At 38.4% G+C, this 9,015-nt stretch overlaps 1 pseudogene; it reads right to left on the minus strand.

Annotated features, from left to right (window-relative positions):
* Positions 1 to 6,272: 6,272 nt before the first annotated feature.
* Positions 6,273 to 6,699, minus strand: LOC122203133 (annotated as a pseudogene).
* Positions 6,700 to 9,015: the final 2,316 nt, after the last annotated feature.

Genomic DNA, 9,015 nt, shown 5'->3' on the forward strand with positions numbered 1-9,015 from the left:
TCCCCACACCACCCACCATACTGCCATGTGTATGAAGTTGAATATGTATCTATTGAATGAATAAATGGAAAAAGGAGCAATTGAATTATTGAGTCTCTGGACGGCAGAAGATTCAGAGATTCTTGGAAATTTAGATGTCTAATAATAAACATTGATTGATTGTGAAAATTTGCTTTTTGTATTTTACATTTATTAGGTTGATTTAATGCAACATAACTGTAAAATTCACTTATTTTTGCTGGAATTTTAATGGTGCTTATAATCTAGTGGAGGGAGAGAGAAAACAAACAAGTAAACACCCAAATAAACAAGACGATTTATCATTAATTTTTGCTACATATATATTATACATGTTATATATTACCAGTTTATTGATGACTCTAAATTATGCAGTAGGATATAAATATGAATCTTTTCCCCAATGACTAGTTTCAGTGCTACTCAGCTAAATCTCTCTTTCCTACCCTATAATGACATCTTGGCCAGAAATCCCAACTTTCTAGTTGATCTAGCTATAAAAACTCAAGCCGTTAAAAAACTTTAATCTTTTTTTAAAGTTTTTATTTAAATTCCAGTTAGTTAACATACAGTGTCATATTTGTTTCAGGCACATAATATAGTGATTCAACACTTGCATACATCACCCTGTGCTCATCACAAGTGCACTCCTTAATCCCACCACCTATTTAACCCATCCCATTCTGGTAACCATCAGTTTTTCTCTATAGTTAAGAGTCTGTTTCCTGGTTTGCTTCTCATTTTCCCCCTTTGTTTGTTTGTTTTGTTTCTTAAATTCCACATATGAGGGTGCCTGGGTGGCTAAGTCATTGAGCATCTGACTTCAGCTCAGGTCATGATCTCACAGTTCATGAGTTCGAATCCCACTTTGGGTGAGCGTGAGCCCTGCTTTGGGTGAGCATGAGCCCTGCTTTGGGTAAGACACGAGCCCTGAGTGAGCCCTGCTTCTCTCTCCCTCTCTCTGCTCCTCGTGGGATTCTCTCTCTATTTCTGCCCCTCACTCACTTGCGCCCTCTCACTCTGTCTCTCAAAAAAAAAAAAAAAAATTCCACATATGAGTGACACCATATGGTATTTGTCTTTCTCTGACTGACTTATTCCAATTAGCATACTGTCTAGCTCCATCCGTGTCCTGGTAAATGGCAAAATTTCATTCTTTTTATGGCTAAGTAATATTCTACTGTATATCTTTATACCATATCTTGTTTTTCCACCTTATCAATCAATAGACATTTGGGCTGTTTCCATAATTTGGCTATTGTAGATAATGCTACTATAAACATCAAGCTGTGTGTATTGCTTTGAATTTGTATTTTTGTATTCCTAGTAGTGCAATTGCTGGATGGATCATGGAGTAGTTCTATTTTTAACTTTTTAAGGAACCTCCATACCATTTTCCAGAGTGTCTGCATCAATTTGCATTCTTACCAGCTGTGCAAAAGGGTTCCCCTTTTTCCACATCCTCGCCAACACCTGTCATTTCTTGTGTTGTTTATTTTAGCCATTCTGACAGGTGTGAAGTGATTTCTTATTGTAGTTTTGATTTACATTTCCCTGATGATGAGTGATGTTGAGTATCTTTTCATGTGTCTGTTGGCCATCTGTAGATGTTCTTTGGAGAAATGTCTATTCATATCTTCTGCTCATTTTTAATTCAATTATTTGAGTTCTTGAGTTGTTGTTGAGTTTTGTATGTTCTTTAAATTTTTTGAATACTAACCCTTTATCAGATATGTCATTTTCAAATATCTTCTCCCATTCAGTAGGTTGCCTTTTAGTTTTGTTAATTATTTCCTTTGCTGTGCAAAAGTTTGTTGTTGTTGTTGTTGTTGTTGTTGTTGTTGTTATTGTTGTCGTTGTTGTTGTTTGATTTAGTCCCAATAGTTTATTTTCTATTTCCCTTGCCTCAGGAGACAAACCTGGAAAAATGTTGCTACAGTTGATGTTAAAGCAGTTAACTGTCTATGTTCTCTTCTAGGATTTTAATGGTTTCAGGTCTCACATATAGGTCTTTTAATCCATTTTGAATTTATTTTTGTGTATGGTGTAAAAAAGTGGTTCTGTTCATTCTTTTCCATGTTGCTGTCCAGTTTTCCCAAAACCATTTGCTGAAGAGACATTATTTTTCCCATTGGATATTCTTTCCTGCTTTGCAGAAGATTAATTCAACAGATAATTGTGGGTTCGTTTCTGTCTGGGTTTTCTATTCTATTCTGTTGATCTCTGTGCCTATTTTTGTGCCACTACCATACTGTTTTGTTCACCACAGCTTTGAAGTCTGGAATCGCGATGCCTCCAGCTTTGCTTTGCTTTGCTTTTTCAAGGTTGCTTTGGCTATTTGGGGTCTTTCATGGTTCCGCATAAATTTTAGGATGATTTGTTCTAGCTCTGTGGAAAACGCTGTTAGTATTTTGATAGAGATTGCATTAAATGTAGAGATTCCTTTGAGTAGTATAGATATTTTAACAATTTATTCTTACAGTCTGTGAACACAGAATGTCTTTCAATTTTTTTGTGTTGTCTTCAATTTCTTTCATTTGTGTTTTATAGTTTTCAGAGTACAGATCTTTACCTCTTGGTTGGGTTTATTCCTAGGTATCTTTTTGGTTTTGGTGCAATTATAAATGAGATTGATTCCTTAATTTCTCTTCCTGCTCCTTCATTATTGGTGTACAGAAATGCAACAGGGTTCTGTATGTTGATTTTGTATCCTGTGACTTTACTGAATTCTAGCAGTTTTAGCAGTTTTTTGATGGAGTTTTTTGGGCTTTCTAGTTATATAATATCATGTCATTTGCAAATAGTGAAAGTTTTATTTCTTCCTTACCAATTTTGATGCCTTTTATTGTCTTTTTGTTATCTGATTGCTGTGGCTAGGACTTTCAGTCCTATGTTGAATAAAAGTGGTGAGAGTAGACATCCCTGTCTTGTTCCTGACCATAGAGGAAAAATTATCAGTTTCTCCCCATGTAGGATGATATTAGCTGTGGGTTTTTCATATATGGCCTTTATTATGTCGAGGTAGTTCCCTCCAGACTTACTATGTTGAGGGTTTTTATCATGAGTGGATGTGGTACTATGTCAGATGCTTTTTCTGCATCTATTGAAATGATTATATGGTTCTTATCCTTTCTTTTATTAGTGTGATGTAACACACTGATTTGCAAACATTGAACCACCCTTGCAACCCAGGAATAAATCCTACTTGATTAAACGTTTAATCTTCAACTCAGTTTATATCCCATTTCTTTTCCTCTCTCTAGTACAATCTTTAGCTGGGAATCTGGATTCAAAGAGTGGAGAAGGCAAATGTATGGTATGGCTCTGATAGCACTCAGCCTGTTCTGTTGCTGAGGTGGGATATGGCTCAATCCTGGATACTTTTTTAAGTATATATTTGGTGAAATTTCTCATTCTTGCATAGTGAAGAAGCCTATTCCCTCTCTGGATTCTGCCATATCTTTCCAATTCTCTCCTCTGCTCATTTAGACACAGGGGCAGCTCTTAAGTCTGTTGCCTAGGCATACATTCACAAAGTAAACAAAATGGCCCCCATTTTGTAGGATGGGTGCTTTGGGGTGCTTTGGAGTCCTATTGGTTTATGAGAGGGAAGGAACCTCTCATAATGAACCAGGTGAACTCTTCCACTTTGAACAGGTCATTCTTTAAGGGCAACCATCTCTGTGACTCTCATCCAAATCTGCCCTTTTTCTACTGCATCACCTCACCATCTCTCAGCTTCAGTCTCCTCTAGTCTTTTCATGTAGGGAGCATGCATTAAAATATTCCCATCTTGTGCTTTACAGTTTCTTTAAGTTGGATGCCCTTGGTCTGCTTGACAATGTTTTCTTTTAGTCCTCAGTGGGCTCTAGTCCTCAATGCTTAAGCACCAGGAAATGCCTGAATCATTACATATACTTTCCTTTCTCTGTCTTCCTTCCCTGTGAAGTTAGAAAAGTTTAAATTTCTTTTCAGTGTTGCTATTTGCATGGCTGTCACCATGGTGACAATAATCCAAGACAAAAAGACACCAGTATATGCAGACAAGAGATATAGAGTGATTCAAGACTGTAACTGTATAAAATTATCTACAAAAAGTGTCTCAGTGATACCCACCACCATCTCCCCAGACCTATGAAGCATCATTGCAGATAGACAGCCTGATTAGAAGTAAGAATCCTGCTGCGTCTTTGGAAAAACTTTCTATTTTCTTGGGCACTTGTAGCTTTGGATATGGTAACTGCCCAACAGCCTGCCCAATAGTAGTTCTGAGTAACTGATAAAATCCTGAGTCATCACAATGAAGCTGAGTGTATTGAAATTCTGTCCTATCTAGATTGCCTGGTTTTCCATCCATACCACTGCTTTCTGGCTGCCTCTCATGTAGTCATATGTGCCTTTACCATTTGCTTGCACTTGGACTCATGATTGGTTTGGCAAATACATTGTTCCTGGCACATGAAAACAACAATGATAAACTTTTCAATAGTGTCAATAGCTGATGATCAAGTGCAATTTTCAGAGTTCAACTACAACTGCTTCAGCCCGAGAAGGGATGACTTCTTTTGCTGTTTGTTAGAAGTAAAAATGAAGCAATGAAGCAGGTTTGTTTCTCTTATACGTATTTTCTTTCTGGATCTTTTCACATGATCATAATCTGAGATAAGTGACAAACTGTTCTTTTTCTTTTTTTCAGCTGGATGAGCAATTAAAGTAAAAGCATATGTGTTTGCCTGACTTTCACGATAACAATTTTGTAGACGAGCACTGAATATTTTGCATTTTGGGAGACTACTAAGTGATTTAAGCAACTGAAGTCAAAATTGACATAGAAAAACAGTAAGAGGACACGGTCAAATGAACAATTAATTTTTCATGTCCATTTGAAAAGAAAATATCTGAATAGATGAGCACATCAAAGTAATATTTGCACAGGGGTTTCAATGTCTACCATACCTGGAAATTTTTATTTTATTTAACAAACATGTATAACATTCTATGTATGAGCCATGCTTATTTTGAGGTGAGGATTTATAAATGTTAACTCATTTAATCTTTATAGCAACCAAATGACTTGGATGTTATAATTACCATCCCCATTTTATACAATAGGAAACTAAGGCAATGAATGGTAAATAATTCCCAAGGTTCACACAGTGAGGGAAGCATGGAGGTTGGACTTGCACACAGATAGTCCAGCTCAGACTTGTAGGCTTTAACTTGTACACTGGGCTACAAAGAGACCAGCCTCTCGGTCACAGTCCGACCTTGCTGAGCATGTGTGGTGAGTGTGTGAGCTCTGCAGCCAGGTAGGCATGAGTTTAAAAACCTGGCTCGGCCACATGCCGGATTTGTGACCTTGGGCAAGTACCTGCAGTGCTCCATCATCTGTATGCCATTTTTTTTTCCTGAAAACAAATTTTATTTAAATAAGGATTTAAATACATTATATAACATTAAAATTGAAGGAAAAAATAAACTAAACACCAGTCTGTTACTTCACATGGCTTTGGGCCACTATTGCTGGTAAGTTGCAAGCTCTACAGCTGGCTACATGTCTGATATATCGGTTTGAAGTTTGTCCCCTTGTCAGAAGTTTAACTCTGATAGAAGGTTCACCTCATATTCTGGTGTTTGGACATCGATTAGCTAGGACATGTCTGGTCACAAAGACCTTGGTGGCAAGCCAGAGGCAGTATCACACCCTCCTAGGGGGAAGGTGGCTGCTCCAAGCTCTGCCCACCTGGTCGGGTTGGAGACCCCAGGGATCTTTCTTGGCTACCAATGACTCCCTGTAATCATACAGCTGCTGTTCTTGCCTTACCCCATCCTGTCCTCTCAGCTTCACTGTGGGCTTTTTAGGTGGTGAACATTCCTGTTCACCTGTTCAGGTGGTAAACAGCCCATGGTGTCCCTCATAAGGGCAGGGAACTCTGAAGAGGGAGAGCCGAGGAGCTTCTGGTCAGACATAGCCAGCTGTGATCTTGGGACTCTAGACTTGACTGAAATATCATGTAACTGCTTGATTTTAGGCCAAACACTGATAGGTGCCTCCTGCTTGCCCTCTGTTTAATTGAGGGACTTCAAGCCTAGACAGCAAGTTTCTTTTCAGTTTATTGCATGAATGAGTTGTGCTAGTCTACGTTAAAAGCAGACCCTAAATGTTTACATTATACAAGCTGTTGGGTTTTCAAATTTGTGACAGGGGACGGAAGGGAAATTCTACTCATTGCAAGGATATCCTCAGTCAAGTTTTAGTGAGCCCAAAGCACTTTGGACCCATGGACCTTCAGCTGGTCATCTTTAGCTGGTCCAGTCTCTCTACGAGGAACTGGCATATGTTCTTGTGCTGGTCGCTCTGTAGCAGAATTACTTCTCCATATTGTGGATGCTCAATTACAGTACCATTGCAGGCAGATTTCTTCGTAAACGCCTTCACTACTTTCTTTTTATTGTAATCGTCAGTGATCCCTTGGACAGTGTAAGGGTATTCCTGCCATTTCTCTGTTGAATTCTTGTAAGGATGTAATCCTCAGTGCCAGCAGGAAGCAGATCGTCATCAAAGGGGTCAAAAGAGTGGAGGTTCGGGATAACAGATGTACAATAAGTTTCCCTTTCCTCGGTGGAAACTGTGGAAAGCAGTGGGAGAAGGCAGGCAGGAGTGGTGGGGGTATAGAGCATTGGGAAATATGGAGGTTGCAAGGGGAGGCTGCTAAGTCCTCAGCAACAGCTCAATGACTAGAATGTATGCCATTTATTCCAAGGGTTTGGGATGGGGGAGGAGATATAAATACATAATACACATAAGAGAAAGCATTTAGAATTATGTTAGGCACAAGGACAGCAATAAAGTGGGTTATTTATTAATATTTCTATTAGATAATAATAAAGAACATGGAATGTGCCAATCACCACCACCAGTCCAGTCCAAGCAATCACATCTGTTGCCTAGACTATTGCTCTTGACTTCCATTCTGACTCCACACCTTCAGCCCTACCTCCAGCCCAGAGCGAATCCTTTTTAAACTGCAAATTTGATTGTGTCCATGTAAGTATAGATCATTCAGTGATTCTCAAGATTCCTATGTTAAAATGCAGAAGAAATCTTACCAGGGCTTGCCTAATCTGGTACCTTCCCACATTTCAGTCCCATTTCAAGCATTCTCTTTCATGTACCTCATGCTTATGGTAAGGAGACTAGAGACTGACCCCCCCCAGATCAGCAATCTCAATGCTGCTCATTAATTCCACAGGCATTTGTTGAATGTCTACTCAAGTTGCAGGTGCCAAAAGAGCATAAAGTGGAGGTATCCAGGGGTCCTTTCCCAAACATGTGAACATTAATAGGAATGTACACAACACTATTTGTATGGCCCCATCTCTCCTTTCCTTTTCAAGCAAACTTCCTGCCCAAGCCTGCTTTTACCACTGGCCTTCTAATGGCTTAAATTTGACTTTTGCCTCCACTCAACCTCTGAAACCGTTCTCACTCAGATTATAAATGACATCTGTGGCAGTTTCTGAGAGTTGTCTGTCTACTACCCATTTCTGTCTTCTTTTTAGAGAGAGAGAATGCTTAGGACAATAATGAACCAGCTTAATAAAAACAAAACAAAACAAAACTGTGTCATCCTTATTCCTTTGCAGCTTTGAAACTGTAATTAGCAGTCTACAGAGGATTTCTGGGAAAGATGCATTTGCTGATTAAACAAACAAACAAACAAAAAAGTGCTGAACTTTCCTCCTTGTTATATGTTCCTTGTAGTGTAGATGTGAGGCTGGAGGTGGACCAGCCACATGGTGATCATAATATGACCATAACTATGAAAAACTATTTGTAAAGAAAATGAAACACGAAGGCGCCCGGGACATTGATGAGGTTGTGAAGCCCCTGAAGGACTCTTAAAACCTTCTGTTTCTCAACTTTGAACATGATCAACAGATATCTGTTTACATAGCCAAACACAGTTTGTAACTGATACGTAATCCTAAAACTAACTTCAATAAGCAATGTTTGCTTATTTATATTTCTGAAGCATTTTAATGTATTTATTGCTGATGATTATTTTTCCCCCCACTTGAATCCATTTATATACCAGTTTTGGTGTTACAACTCATTCTTTTTCTTTCTTTCCATCTTCCTGTGGCTTCTTCTTAGTCTCTATTCTAGGTTCCTCTTCTTCTGATCATCCATCGATTGTATGTTGACACTTCTCATTTTTCTTTAAGGTGTCCTCTTACTTTTTATTCTCTGCAATTCTACCTGAAAGATGTCATCTGCATCAAGGCTGTTACTACAAAATACATGCCCCAAACTTACAAATCTTTGTGTTTCTTGTCCAGTGCTCTTTTCTTAACTCTAGGCTTAAATAACAAATGACCTGTAGAACATTTATACCCGTATATGCCATAGCGACTTCCAATTTAGGACTTCAAAGACTGATATTGAAATCTCAAGTTTTTGCCACAATTCTGGAAAGAATTACCTCCCTTTTTGTACCTTCATTACACCATGTGATTTTGATTACAGCATTTACCAGATTTACAGTAGCATTTTATTATAGCATTTACCAGATTTACAGTTTATGGCACACATAAGAAGAAAATGCAAGTCAGCATGGCTTAAACAAAAGGAAATGTATTATCCCTCATAACAGTATCTAAAGGTTGGGAGCTCCAGAGTTAGTGAATTCAGCAGGTCAGTAATAATATCAAGAACCCTGGTCATTTCAGTCTCTTTATTCTCCCATCTTTGTTATGCCACCTGATGATTGACATGGGTTCAGGCCTCAAATCCAAACATGTACAAGTCTAGAAGAAGAGAACATCTTTTGCCTATGTATCTCCTTTATAGAACAAAAAGAATGCCTTCATGGAAGCTGCCCAGAAGATTCACCTTCATTATCCAGAATTATAAATCATGTTCTTTTTTAAAGAAAGCCTTAGAAAAGAGAATGGGATCACTGTGTGTTTACATATTTTTATGTTCTCCCTATT

Source organism: Panthera leo, chromosome D3 (genome assembly GCF_018350215.1).
Source record: "Panthera leo isolate Ple1 chromosome D3, P.leo_Ple1_pat1.1, whole genome shotgun sequence".
NCBI classification, from domain to species: Eukaryota; Metazoa; Chordata; class Mammalia; order Carnivora; family Felidae; genus Panthera; species Panthera leo.